Here is a 16,069-nt window from a genome sequence, read left to right on the forward strand (position 1 = left end):
TGTTCCCTCTTTTTTGGGAACTACGAACAGATTGGAGTAGAACCCCATCCCTTGTTCTCCTAATGGAACAGGATGAATCACTCCCATTTTTAACAGGTCTTCTACACAATGTAAGAATGCCTGTTTTTTTATGTGGTCTGAAGACAATTGTGACCTGTGGAACCTCCCCCTTGGGGGAAGCCCCTTGAATTCCAGAAGATAACCTTGGGAGACTATTTCTAGTGCCCAAGGATCCAGAACATCTCTTGCCCAAGCCTGAGCGAAGAGAGAGAGTCTGCCCCCCACCAGATCCGGTCCCGGATCGGGGGCCAACATCTCATGCTGTCTTGGTAGCAGTGGCAGGTTTCTTGGCCTGCTTTCCTTTGTTCCAGCCTTGCATTGGTCTCCAGGCTGGCTTGGCTTGAGAAGTATTACCCTCTTGCTTAGAGGACGTAGCACTTGGGGCTGGTCCGTTTCTGCGAAAGGGACGAAAATTAGGTTTATTTTTGGCCTTGAAAGACCTATCCTGAGGAAGGGCGTGCCCTTGCCCCCAGTGATATCAGAGATAATCTCTTTCAAGTCAGGGCCAAACAGCGTTTTCCCCTTGAAAGGAATGTTAAGCAATTTGTTCTTGGAAGACGCATCCGCTGACCAAGATTTTAACCAAAGCGCTCTGCGCGCCACAATAGCAAAACCAGAATTTTTCGCCGCTAACCTAGCCAATTGCAAAGTGGCGTCTAGGGTGAAAGAATTAGCCAATTTGAGAGCATGAATTCTGTCCATAATCTCCTCATAAGAAGAAGAATTATTATTGAGCGCCTTTTCTAGCTCATCGAACCAGAAACACGCTGCTGTAGTGACAGGAACAATGCATGAAATTGGTTGTAGAAGGTAACCTTGCTGAACAAACATCTTTTTAAGCAAACCTTCTAATTTTTTATCCATAGGATCTTTGAAAGCACAACTATCTTCTATGGGTATAGTGGTGCGTTTGTTTAGAGTAGAAACCGCCCCCTCGACCTTGGGGACTGTCTGCCATAAGTCCTTTCTGGGGTCGACCATAGGAAACAATTTTTTAAATATGGGGGGAGGGACGAAAGGTATACCGGGCCTTTCCCATTCTTTATTTACAATGTCCGCCACCCGCTTGGGTATAGGAAAAGCTTCGGGGGGCCCCGGGACCTCTAGGAACTTGTCCATTTTACATAGTTTCTCTGGAATGACCAAATTCTCACAATCATCCAGAGTAGATAACACCTCCTTAAGCAGAGCGCGGAGATGTTCCAATTTAAATTTAAATGTAATCACATCAGGTTCAGCTTGTTGAGAAATTTTCCCTGAATCTGAAATTTCTCCCTCAGACAAAACCTCCCTGGCCCCCTCAGACTGGTGTAGGGGCCCTTCAGAACCAATATCATCAGCGTCCTCATGCTCTTCAGTATTTTCTAAAACAGAGCAGTCGCGCTTTCGCTGATAAGTGGGCATTTTGGCTAAAATGTTTTTGATAGAATTATCCATTACAGCCGTTAGTTGTTGCATAGTAAGGAGTATTGGCGCGCTAGATGTACTAGGGGCCTCCTGTGTGGGCAAGACTGGTGTAGACGAAGGAGGGGATGATGCAGTACCATGCTTACTCCCCTCACTTGAGGAATCATCTTGGGCATCATTTTCTCTAAATTTTGTGTCACATAAATCACATCTATTTAAATGAGAAGGAACCTTGGCTTCCCCACATTCAGAACACAGTCTATCTGGTAGTTCAGACATGTTAAACAGACAAAAACTTGATAACAAAGTACAAAAAACGTTTTAAAATAAACCGTTACTGTCACTTTAAATTTTAAACTGAACACACTTTATTACTGCAATTGCGAAAAAGTATGAAGGAATTGTTCAAAATTCACCAAAATTTCACCACAGTGTCTTAAAGCCTTAAAAGTATTGCACACCAAATTTGGAAGCTTTAACCCTTAAAATAACGGAACCGGAGCCGTTTTTATATTTAACCCCTTTACAGTCCCTGGTATCTGCTTTGCTGAGACCCAACCAAGCCCAAAGGGGAATACGATACCAAATGACGCCTTCAGAAAGTCTTTTCTATGTATCAGAGCTCCTCACACATGCATCTGCATGTCATGCTTCTCAAAAACAAGTGCGCAATAGAGGCGCGAAAATGAGACTCTGCCTATGATTAGGGAAAGCCCCTAGAGAGTAAGGTGTCCAATACAGTGCCTGCCGGTTATTTTACATAATTCCCAAGATTAAAATAATTCCTCAAGGCTATGGAGTATAAAATATGTTTATATATAAATCGATTTAGCCCAGAAAATGTCTACAGTCTTAAAAAGCCCTTGTGAAGCCCTTTTTTTCTTTCTGTAATAAAAATGGCTTACCGGATCCCATAGGGAAAATGACAGCTTCCAGCATTACATCGTCTTGTTAGAATGTGTCATACCTCAAGCAGCAAAAGTCTGCTCACTGTTCCCCCAACTGAAGTTAATTCCTCTCAACAGTCCTGTGTGGAAACAGCCATCGATTTTAGTAACGGTTGCTAAAATCATTTTCCTCTTACAAACAGAAATCTTCATCTCTTTTCTGTTTCAGAGTAAATAGTACATACCAGCACTATTTTAAAATAACAAACTCTTGATTGAATAATAAAAACTACAGTTAAACACTAAAAAACTCTAAGCCATCTCCGTGGAGATGTTGCCTGTACAACGGCAAAGAGAATGACTGGGGAAGGCGGAGCCTAGGAGGGATCATGTGACCAGCTTTGCTGGGCTCTTTGCCATTTCCTGTTGGGGAAGAGAATATCCCACAAGTAAGGATGACGCCGTGGACCGGACACACCTATGTTGGAGAAACAATGAATATCAGGAAGATTAGCAATCTTTCTGTGAAAAAGAACAGAAAGAGCAGAGATTTGTCCTTTCAAAGAACTTGCGGATAAAACTTTATCTAAACCATCCTGAAGAAACTGTAAAATTCTCGGAATTCTAAAAGAATGCCAAGAAAAATGATGAGAAAGACACCAAGAAATATAAGTCTTCCAGACTCTATAATATATCTCTCTGGATACAGATTTACGAGCCTGTAACATAGTAGTAATCACAGAGTCAGAGAAACCTCTCTGACCAAGAATCAAGCGTTCAATCTCCATACCTTTAAATTTAAGGATTTGAGATCCTGATGGAAAAAACATAATTTATGTAAGAACTTACCTGATAAATTCATTTCTTTCATATTAACAAGAGTCCATGAGCTAGTGACGTATGGGATATACATTCCTACCAGGAGGGGCAAAGTTTCCCAAACCTTAAAATGCCTATAAATACACCCCTCACCACACCCACAAATCAGTTTAACGAATAGCCAAGAAGTGGGGTGATAAGAAAAAAAGTGCGAAGCATATAAAATAAGGAATTGGAATAATTGTGCTTTATACAAAAAAATCATAACCACCACAAAAAAGGGTGGGCCTCATGGACTCTTGTTAATATGAAAGAAATGAATTTATCAGGTAAGTTCTTACATAAATTATGTTTTCTTTCATGTAATTAACAAGAGTCCATGAGCTAGTGACGTATGGGATAATGACTACCCAAGATGTGGATCTTTCCACACAAGAGTCACTAGAGAGGGAGGGATAAAATAAAGACAGCCAATTCCTGCTGAAAATAATCCACACCCAAAATAAAGTTTAACAAAAAACATAAGCAGAAGATTCAAACTGAAACCGCTGCCTGAAGAACTTTTCTACCAAAAACTGCTTCAGAAGAAGAAAATACATCAAAATGGTAGAATTTAGTAAAAGTATGCAAAGAGGACCAAGTTGCTGCTTTGCAGATCTGGTCAACCGAAGCTTCATTCCTAAACGCCCAGGAAGTAGATACTGACCTAGTAGAATGAGCTGTAATTCTCTGAGGCGGAATTTTACCCGACTCAACATAGGCAAGATGAATTAAAGATTTCAACCAAGATGCCAAAGAAATGGCAGAAGCTTTCTGGCCTTTCCTAGAACCGGAAAAGATAACAAATAGACTAGAAGTCTTACAGAAAGATTTCGTAGCTTCAACATAATATTTCAAAGCTCTAACAACATCCAAAGAATGCAACGATTTCTCCTTAGAATTCTTAGGATTAGGACATAATGAAGGAACCACAATTTCTCTACTAATGTTGTTGGAATTCACAACTTTAGGTAAAATTCAAAAGAAGTTCGCAACCCCGCCTTATCCTGATGAAGAATCAGAAAAGGAGACTCACAAGAAAGAGCAGATAATTCAGAAACTCTTCTGGTAGAAGAGATGGCCAAAAGGAACAAAACTTTCCAAGAAAGTAATTTAATATCCAATGAATGCATAGGTTCAAATGGAGGAGCTTGAAGAGCCCCCAGAACCAAATTCAAACTCCAGGAGGAGAAATTGACTTAATGACAGGCTTTATACGAACCAAAGCTTGTACAAAACAATGAATATCAGGAAGAATAGCAATCTTTCTGTGAAAAAGAACAGAAAGAGCAGAGATTTGACCTTTCAAGGAACTTGCGGACAAACCCTTATCTAAACCATCCTGAAGAAATTGTAATATTCTCGGTATTCTAAAAGAATGCCAAGAAAAATGATGAGAAAGACACCAAGAAAGATAAGTCTTCCAGACTCTATAATATATCTCTCTGGATACAAATTTACGAGCCTGTAACATAGTATTAATCACAGAGTCAGAGAAACCTCTTTGACCAAGAATCAAGCGTTCAATCTCCATACCTTTAAATTTAAGGATTTCAGATCCTGATGGAAAAAAGGACCTTGAGACAAAAGGTCTGGTCTTAACGGAAGAATCCACGGTTGGCAAGACGCCATCCGGACAAGATCCGCATACCAAAACCTGTGAGGCCATGCCGGAGCTACCAGCAGAACAAACGAGCATTCCTTCAGAATCTTGGAGATTACTCTTGGAAGAAGAACTAGAGGCGGAAAGATATAGGCAGGATGATACTTCCAAGGAAGTGAAAATGCATCCACTGCCTCCGCCTGAAGATCCCGGGATCTAGACAGATACCTGGGAAGTTTCTTGTTTAGATGAGAAGCCATCAGATCTATTTCTGGAAGTTCCCACATTTGAACAATCTGAAGAAATACCTCTGGGTGAAGAGACCATTCGCCCGGATGCAACGTTTGGCGACTGAGATAATCCGCTTTCCAATTGTCCATACCTGGGATATAAACCGCAGAGATTAGACAGGAGCTGGATTCCGCCCAAACCAAAATTCGAGATACTTCTTTCATAGCCAGAGGACTGTGAGTCCCTCCTTGATGATTGATGTATGCCACAGTTGTGACATTGTCTTATCTGAAAACAATGAACAACTCTCTCTTCAGAAGAGGCCAAGACTGAAGAGCTCTGAAAATTGCACGGAGTTCCAAAATATTGATCGGAAATCTCACCTCCTGAGATTCCCAAACCCCTTGTGCCGTCAGAGACCCCCACACAGCTCCCCAACCTGTAAGACTTGAATCTGTTGAGATTATAGTCCAGGTCGGAAGAACAAAGAAGCCCCCTGAACTAAACGATGGTGATCTGTCCACCATGTCAGAGAATGTCGTAAAATCGGTTTAAAGATATTAATTGAGATATCTTTGAGTAATCCCTGCACCATTGGTTCAGCATACAGAGCTGAAGAGGTCGCATGTGAAAACGAGCAAAGGAGATCGCATCTGATGCGGCAGTCCTAAGACCCAACATTTCCATGCATAAGGCTACCAAAGGGAATGATTGTGACTGAAGGTTTTGACAAGCTGATATCAATGTTAAACTTCTCTTGTCTGACAAGGACAGAGTCATAGACACTGAATTTATCTAGAAACCTAAAAAGGTTACCCTTGTCTGAGGAATCAATGAACTGAATGGTAAATTGATCCTCCAACCATGAACTTGAAGAAACAACACAAGTCGATTCGTATGAGATTCTTCGAAAATGAGAAGACTGAGCAAGTACCAAGATATCGTCCAAATAAGGAAATACCAAAACCCTATTCTCTGAATACAGAAGAAGGGCACCGAGAACCTTTGAAAAAAATTCTTGGAACTGAGGCTAGACCAAACAGTAGAGCCACAAAACTGGTAATGCTTGTCTAAAAAGAGAAACTCAGACACTAAAAGTGATCTGGATGAATCGGAATATGCAGATACACATCCTGTAAATCTATTGTAGACATATAATGCCCTTGCTAAACAAAAGGCAGGATAGTCCTACAGTAACCATCTTGAATGTTGGTATCCTAACATAACGATTCAATAATGATAGATCCAGAACTGGTCTGAAGGAATTGACCTTCTTTGGTACAATGAAGAGATAAAATAAAACCCCAGCCCCTGTTCCAGAACTGGAACTGGCATAAATACTCCAGCCAACTCTAGATCTGAAACACATTTCAGAAATGCTGAGCCTAGCTGTGTCAACTGGGACACGGGAAAGAAAAGAATCTCTTAGCAGGAGGCCTTAACTTGAAGCCAATTCTGTACCTTTCTGAAACAATGTTTCTGAAACCAGAGATTAAGAACGGAATTGATCCAAATTTCTTTGAAGAAAACGTAATCTGCCCCATACCAGCTGAGCTGGAATAAGGGCCGCACCTTCATAGGTACTTAGGAGCTGACTATAGGTTTCTATAAGGCTTGGATATATTCCAAACTGGAAATAGTTTCCAAACTGATACCGCTCCTGAGGATGAAGGATCAGGCTTTTGTTCCTTGTTGTGAGGAAAGGAACGAAATGATTATTTACCCTGGAAAGAAAGGGAAAGCAAAGTTGACTTAGAAGACATGTCAGCATTCCAAGTTTAATCCATAAAGCTTTTCTAGCTAAAATAGCTAGAGACATATACCTGACATCAACTCTAATGATATCAAAAGATGGTATCACCAATAAAATAAATAGCATGTTATAGAATAATAATAATGCTATAAAATTATGATCTGTTACCTGTTGCGCTAAAGCTTCTAACCAAAAAGTTGAAGCTGCAGCAACATCCGCTAAAAATATAGCAGGTCTAAGAAGATTACCTGAACATAAGTAAGCTTTTCTTAGAAAAGATTCAATTTTCCTATCTAAAGGATCCTTAAATGAAGTACTATCTGCCATAGGAATAGTAGTACATTAGCAGGAGTAGAGACAGCCCCATAACCTTAGGGATTTTTGTCCCAAAAAACTCTAATCTGTCAGATGGCACAGGATATAATTTGCTTAAACGTCTAGAAGGAGTAAATAAATTACCCAAATTATTCCATTCCCTGGAAATTACTTCAGAAATAGCATCAGGGAGAGAAAACACTTCTGGAATAACTACAGGAGATTTAAAAACCTTATTTAAACGTTTACATTTAGTATCAAGAGGACCAGAATCCTCTATTTCTAATGCAAATAACACTTCTTTAAGTAAAGAACGAATAAATTCCATCTTGAACAAATACAAAGATTTATCAGCATCAACCTCTGAGACAGAAACCTCTGAACCAGAAGAACCATTATCAGTATCAGAATGATGATGTTCATTTAAAAATTCATCTGAAAAAAAGAGAAGTTTTAAAAGACTTTTATGTATACTAGAAGGAGAAATAACAGACATAGCCTTCTTAATGGATTTAAAAAATAAAATCTCTTATGTTATCAGGAACACTCTGAAAATTAGATGTTGACGGACAGCAACAGGTAATGTAATAGTACTAAAGGAAATTTTATCTGCATTAATAAGTTTGACATGACATGCAATACAAATAACAGCTGGAGAAACAGATACCAAAAGTTTATAGCAGACTTAGCTTGGTAGCTCCAGCACTGTGCAGTGATTTTCCTGTAGTATCTTCTGACTCAGTTGCAACGTGGAACATCTTGCAATATGTAAAAGAAAAAAACAACATATAAAGCAAAATTGATCAAATTCCTTAAATGACAGTTTCAGGAATGGGAAAAAAATGCCAGTGAACAAGCTTCTAGCAACCAGAAGCAATAAATAAAGAGACTTAAATAATGTGGAGACAAAAATGACGCCCATATTTTTTAGCGCCAAAAAAGACGCCCACATTATTTGGCGCCTAAAATGTTTTTGGCGCCAAAAATGACGCCACATCCGGAACGCCGACATCCTTGACGCAAAATAACGTCAAAAAATGACGCAACTTCCGGCGACACGTATGACGCCGGAAACGGAAAAGAATTTTTGCGCCAAAAAAGTCCGCGCCAAGAATGACGCAATAAAATGAAGCATTTTCAGCCCCCGCGAGCCTAACAGCCCACAGGGAAAAAAGTCAAATTTTTGAGGTAAGAAAAAATATGATAATTCAATGCATAATCCCAAATATGAAACTGACTGTCTGGAAATAAGGAAAGTTGAACATTCTGAGTCAAGGCAAATAAATGTTTGAATACATATATTTAGAACTTTATAAATAAAGTGCCCAACCATAGCTTAGAGTGTCACAGAAAATAAGACTTACTTACCCCAGGACACTCATCTACATGTTTGTAGAAAGCCAAACCAGTACTGAAACGAGAATCAGTAGAGGAAATGGTAAATATAAGAGTATATCGTCGATCTGAAAAGGGAGGTAAGAGATGAATCTCTACGACCGATAACAGAGAACCTTATGAAATAGACCCCGTAGAAGGAGATCACTGCATTCAATAGGCAATACTCTCTTCACATCCCTCTGACATTCACTGCACGCTGAGAGGAAAACCGGGCTCCAACTTGCTGCGGAGCGCATATCAACGTAGAATCTAGCACAAACTTACTTCACCACCTCCCTTGGAGGCAAAGTTTGTAAAACTGATTTGTGGGTGTGGTGAGGGGTGTATTTATAGGCATTTTAAGGTTTGGGAAACTTTGCCCCTCCTGGTAGGAATGTATATCCCATACGTCACTAGCTCATGGACTCTTGTTAATTACATGAAAGAAAAGGACCTTGCGACAGAAGGTCTGGTCTTAGCGGAAGAGTCCACGGATGGCAAGAGGCCATCCGGACAAGATCCGCATACCAAAACCTGTGAGGCCATGCCGGAGCTACCAGCAGAACAAACGAGCATTCTTGGAGATTACTCTTGGAAGAAGAACTAGAGGCGGAAAGATATAGGCAGGATGATACTTCCAAGGAAGTGATAATGCATCCACTGCTTCCGCCTGAGGATCCCGGGATCTGGACAGATACCTGGGAAGTTTCTTGTTTAGATGAGACGCCATCAGATCTATTTCTGGAAGCTCCCACATTTGAACAATCTGAAGAAATACCTCTGGGTGAAGAGACCATTCGCCCGGATGCAACGTTTGGCGACTGAGATAATCCGCTTCCCAATTGTCTATACCTGGGATATGAACCGCAGAGATTAGACAGGAGCTGTATTCCGCCCAAACCAGAATTCGAGATACTTCTTTCATAGCCAGAGGACTGTGAGTCCCTCCTTGATGATTGATGTATGCCACAGTTGTGACATTGTCTGTCTGAAAACAAATGAACGATTCTCTCTTCAGAAGAGGCCAAGACTGAAGAGCTCTGAAAATTGCACGGGGTTCCAAAATATTGATCGGTAATCTCACCTCCTGAGATTGCCAAACTCCTTGTGCCGTCAGAGATCCCCACACAGCTCCCCAACCTGTGAGACTTGCATCTGTTGAAATTACAGTCCAGGTCGGAAGCACAAAAGAAGCCCCCTGAATTAAACGATGGTGATCTGTCCACCATGTTAGAGAGTGTCGAACAATCGGTTTTAAAGATATTAATTGACATATCTTTGTGTAATCCCTGCACCATTGATTCAGCATACAGAGCTGAAGAGGTCGCATGTGAAAATGAGCAAAGGGGATCGCGTCCGATGCAGCAGTCATAAGACCTAGAATTTCCATGCATAAGGCTACCGAAGGGAATGATTGTGACTGAAGGTTTCGACAAGCTGAAATCAATTTTAGACGTCTCTTGTCTGTCAAAGACAGAGTCATGGACACTGAATCTATCTGGAAACCCAGAAAAGTTACCCTTGTCTGAGGAATCAATGAACTTTTTGGTGAATTGATCCTCCAACCATGATCTTGAAGACAAGTCGATTCGTATGAGATTCTGCTAAATGTAAAGACTGAGCAAGTACCAAGATATCGTCCAAATAAGGAAATACCACAATACCCTGTTCTCTGATTACAGACAGAAGGGCACCGAGAACCTTTGTAAAAATTCTTGGAGCTGTAGCTAGGCCAAACGGCAGAGCCACAAACTGGTAATGCTTGTCCAGAAAAGAGAATCTCAGGAACTGATAATGATCTGGATGAATCGGAATATGCAGATATGCATCCTGTAAATCTATCGTGGACATATAATGCCCTTGCTGAACAAAAGGCAAGATAGTCCTTACAGTTACCATTTTGAACGTTGGTATCCTTACATAACGATTCAATATTTTTAGATCCAGAACTGGTCTGAAGGAATTCTCCTTCTTTGGTACAATGAAGAGATTTGAATAAAACCCCATCCCCTGTTCCAGAACTGGAACTGGCATAATTACTCCAGCCAACTCTAGATCTGAAACACAATTCAGAAATGCTTGAGCTTTCACTGGATTTACTGGGACACGGGAAAGAAAAAATCTCTTTGCAGGAGGTCTCATCTTGAAACCAATTCTGTACCCTTCTGAAACAATGTTCTGAATCCAAAGATTGTGAACAGAATTGATCCAAATTTCTTTGAAAAAACGTAACCTGCCCCCTACCAGCTGAGCTGGAATGAGGGTCGCACCTTCATGTGGACTTAGAAGCTGGCTTTGCTTTTCTAGAAGGCTTGGATTTATTCCAGACTGGAGATGGTTTCCAAACTGAAACTGCTCCTGAGGATGAAGGATCAGGCTTTTGTTCTTTGTTGAAACGAAAGGAACGAAAACGATTATTAGCCCTGTTTTTACCCTTAGATTTTTTATCCTGTGGTAAAAAAGTTCCTTTCCCACCAGTAACAGTTGAGATAATAGAATCCAACTGAGAACCACATAATTTGTTACCCTGGAAAGAAATGGAAAGTAGAGTTGATTTAGAAGCCATATCAGCATTCCAAGTTTTAAGCCATAAAGCTCTTCTAGCTAAAATAGCTAGACACATAAACCTGACATCAACTCTGATAATATCAAAAATGGCATCACAGATAAAATTATTAGCATGTTGAAGAAGAATAATAATATTATGAGAATCATGATCTGTTACTTGTTGCGCTAAAGTTTCCAACCAAAAAGTTGAAGCTGCAGCAACATCAGCCAATGATATAGCAGGTCTAAGAAGATTACCTGAACACAGATAAGCTTTTCTTAGAAATGATTCAATTTTCCTATCTAAAGGATCCTTAAACAAAGTACCATCTGACGTAGGAATAGTAGTACGTTTAGCAAGGGTAGAAATAGCCCCATCAACTCTAGGGATTTTGTCCCAAAATTCTAATCTGTCAGACGGCACAGGATATAATTGCTTAAAACGTTTAGAAGGAGTAAATGAATTACCCAATTTATCCCATTCTCTGGAAATTACTTCAGAAATAGCATTAGGAACAGGAAAAACTTCTGGAATAACCACAGGAGATTTAAAGACCTTATCTAAACGTTTAGAATTAGTATCAAGAGGACCAGAATCCTCAATTTCTAAAGCAATTAGTACTTCTTTAAGTAAAGAACGAATAAATTCCATTTTAAATAAATATGAAGATTTATCAGCATCAATCTCTGAGACAGAATCCTCTGAACCAGAAGAGTCATCAGAATCAGAATGATGATGTTCATTTAAAAATTCATCTGTATAAAGAGAAGTTTTAAAAGATTTTTTATGTTTACTAGAAGGAGGAATAACAGACATAGCCTTCTTGATGAATTCAGAAACAAAATCTCTTATGTTATCAGGAACATTCTGAACCTTAGATGTTGAAGGAACTGCAACAGGTAATGGTACTTTACTAAAGGAAATATTTTCTGCATTAACAAGTTTGTCATGACAATTAATACAAACAACAGCTGGAGGAATAGCTACCAAAAGTTTACAGCAGATATACTTAGCTTTGGTAGTTCCAGCACCAGGCAGCGATTTTCCTGAAGTATCTTCTGACTAGGATGCAACGTGAGACATCTTGCAATATGTAAGAGAAAAAACAACATATAAAGCAAAATAGATCAAATTCCTTAAATGACAGTTTCAGGAATGGGAAAAAAATGCAAATGAACAAGCTTCTAGCAACCAGAAGCAAAGAAAAAATGAACTTAAATAATGTGGAGACAAAAGCGACGCCCATATTTTTTAGCGCCAAATAAGACGCCCACATTATTTGGCGCCTAAATGCTTTTTGGCGCCAAAAATGACGCCACATCCGGAACGCCGACATCTTTGGCGCAAAAGAACGTAAAAAATGACGCAACTTCCGGCGACACGTATGACGCCGGAAACAGAAAAGATTTTTTGTGCCAAAAAAGTCAGCGCCAAGAATGACGCAATAAAATGAAGCATTTTCAGCCCCCGCGAGCCTAACAGCCCACAGGGAAAAAGTCAAATTTTTAAGGTAAGAAAAAATAATTGATTCAAGTGCATTATCCCAAATATGAAACTGACTGTCTGAAAATAAGGAATGTTGAACATCCTGAGTCAAGGCAAATAAATGTTTGAATACATATATTTAGAACTTTATAAACAAAGTGCCCAACCATAGCTTAGAGTGTCACAGAAAATAAGACTTACTTACCCCAGGACACTCATCTACATGTTTGTAGAAAGCCAAACCAGTACTGAAACGAAAATCAGCAGAGGTAATGGTATATAAATAAGAGTATATCGTCGATCTGAAAAGGGAGGTAAGAGATGAATCTCTACGACCGATAACAGAGAACCTATGAAATAGACCCCGTAGAAGGAGATCACTGCATTCAAAATAGGCAATACTCTCCTCACATCCCTCTGACATTCACTGCACGCTGAGAGGAAAACCGGGCTCCAACCTGCTGTGGAGCGCATATCAACGTAGAATCTAGCACAAACTTACTTCACCACCTCCATAGGAGGCAAAGTTTGTAAAACTGAATTGTGGGTGTGGTGAGGGGTGTATTTGTAGGCATTTTGAGGTTTGGGAAACTTTGCCCCTCCTGGTAGGAATGTATATCCCATACGTCACTAGCTCATGGACTCTTGCTAATTACATGAAAGAAATATATATACGGGCTGAATTTGTGGACCTTTCAGAATCGATTTATTAAGGTGATAATTTATACTAATATATATAAAAAATGATGAATGAAAGTGATATTGTTTTTAAACTAATAATGCTATAATAGATCGAAATCATGTTAACTTTACCTTCACTTTAAAGAAAGTGTTAGCCTTACTGGAATAAAATCAAAGAAATTTGGACCGAATAGAACCAAATATATTTCAAAAAAGTCTTAACCTGCCCCTTGCCAGCCAAGCTGGAATACGGCATGTACATAGCAATTTTAGGGAGCTGATTTCGAACTGAAAAATTTCCAATTAAAAACATGTTACTTGGGAAAGAATTCAGGAATTCGTTCCTTAATAAGAACAACCAAACTAGAATAAGCTTAAAGTTTTAGTCCTAGAACTCAATCTTGAAGCCCAGAGTAACAGTTAAGAATTGAATCCAATTATAAAACAAATAATTGATTATCTAGAACAAAAGAAATATGGATTTTTAGAAATCACAAAATTCTTCTAGCTAAAAGAGCTAAAGACATAGATTAAACCTCATTTGCGAAAATATTCGTTAAAAATGAAGACACAAATAAAATTATTAGCATGATAGTCCAGTTAAAGGACCAGTCAATATACTGGACTTGCATAATTAATAAATGCAAAATAAGACAAATGCAACAGCACCTAGTCTAGTAAATTTTGTCCCTTTAACAATGCTAAAATAAATCATAATCTGATACTTGAACTTAAAGTAAACAGAAAAAATGAAGCAATTGCAACATCATCCAAATAAATCACAGGTCCAAGAAAAGTACCTGAAACTAAATAATTTTCCATAAATAAGATACAACCATCTAAGGAAAATAAATACTATTTTGCTATAGAAACAATAGCATAATTAGTAGGAGTAGAGATAGCCCCAATAAATTGGAGAACCCTCCAAATTGAATTTAACTGCCGGCAAAGAATATAGTTTAAAACCTTTGAAGAAGGAATAAAAGAAAATTCTCAGCCTATTCCATTCCCTAGTGTGAGGAATTGAAAAAAAAACCCTCTGAAAACACAGAAGAATAAATAAGCAGAAATAGTGTTAGCTAGTCTAGAAAAAGAACTAGTTACCTTAATATCCAAAATAATCAACACCTTTTCAACAAAGAACAAATGTACTTTAATAAAAAAATAAAATAAAAAAGTATATTTGTTAGTGTCAATATCTGATGAAGAAAATTCTGAATGAGAAAAAACATCATAAGAGAAGGATAAATCAGTATGTTGTTGGTCATTTGAAACTTCAATAATTAAAAAAAGAAGTTTGAAAAGGACCTAAAAATTTTATTAGAAGGCACGATGTCAGACAAAGCCTTTAAAATAGAATCAGAAAAATATTTCTTATAAATCTTCTAAATATTTCTTGTACATAAGATGTAAAAAGAATGGTAATATATAAAGCATAAATACTAATGGATTCTGCATGTAAAAGTTTATCATGATAACTTATTACAAACCATAGCTAAAGATAAACATTCATAACATTTAAAATAAATGAACTTAGCTTTGGTAGGACTGAACTCAGTCAACAGGAATCCTCTTAGATTGTTTTGAATCAGGAACAGTGAAATCTTGCAATATGTAATAGAAAAAAACAATATTTAAAGCAAAATTATCAAATTCCTTAAATGACTGTTTCAGGAATGGGAAAAGAATGCAAAATAATAAGCTTCTAGAAACCAGAAGCAATAAAAAAGTGAGGTTTAAATAATGTGAGGAAAAAAAGTGAAACAAAAAATATGTCCACATTTTTTGGCGCCAAATATGACGCCCACATTATTGGCGCTAAATACAACGCCCATATATTTGGCGCCAAGTATGACGCCACATCCTCTGACGCCAGAACCGACGCCCACATTTTTTGGCGCAAAAAATGTCTGAATACACATGCGTCAAAAATGCCGTTTAACAGAATACAACTTCCGGGGTCAACTACGGCGCCGGAAATGACGAAATTTTTGCGCCAAAAAAGTCTGCGCCAAGAATGACGCAATAAAAAGAAACATTTTCTGCCCCCACGAGCCTAACAGCACACAGGAAAAAATGATCAATTGAAAATTTTCAAGGTAAAGAAAAAACATAATTTATGCTTACCTGATAAATTTATTTCTCTTGTAGTGTATCCAGTCCACGGATCATCCATTACTTATGGGATATTCTGCTTCCCAACAGGAAGTTGCAAGAGGATCACCCACAGCAGAGCTGCTATATAGCTCCTCCCCTCACTGCCATATCCAGTCATTCGACCGAAACAAGCTGAGAAAGGAGAAACCATAGGGTGCAGTGGTGACTGTAATTTAATTAAAATTTAGACCTGCCTGAAAAGGACAGGGCGGGCCGTGGACTGGATACACTACAAGAGAAATAAATTTATCAGGTAAGCATAAATTATGTTTTCTCTTGTTAAGTGTATCCAGTCCACGGATCATCCATTACTTGTGGGATACCAATACCAAAGCTAAAGTACACGGATGATGGGAGGGTCAAGGCAGGAACTTAAACAGAAGGAACCACTGCCTGTAGAACCTTTCTCCCAAAAACAGCCCCCGAAGAAGCAAAAGTATCAAATTTGTAAAATTTGGAAAAAGTATGAAGGGAAGACCAAGTTGCAGCCTTGCAAATCTGTTCAACAGAGGCTTCATTTTTAAAGGCCCAGGTGGAAGCCACAGCTCTAGTAGAATGAGCTGTAATCCTTTCAGGAGGCTGCTGTCCAGCAGTCTCATAGGCTAAACGGATTATACTCCGAAGCCAAAAAGAAAGAGAGGTTGCCGAGGCCTTCTGACCTCTCCTCTGTCCAGAGTAAACAACAAACAGGTTAGATGTTTGGCGAA

General features: G+C 38.8%; 1 protein-coding gene across 2 annotated transcripts in view; it reads right to left on the reverse strand.

The window, feature by feature from the left end:
• Positions 1–16,069, reverse strand: part of PCNT (pericentrin) — a 470,255-nt gene that overhangs the window by 17,476 nt on the left and 436,710 nt on the right. The window lies entirely within an intron of this gene.

This window comes from Bombina bombina, chromosome 1, assembly GCF_027579735.1.
Source record: "Bombina bombina isolate aBomBom1 chromosome 1, aBomBom1.pri, whole genome shotgun sequence".
In the NCBI taxonomy this organism is placed as follows: Eukaryota; Metazoa; Chordata; class Amphibia; order Anura; family Bombinatoridae; genus Bombina; species Bombina bombina.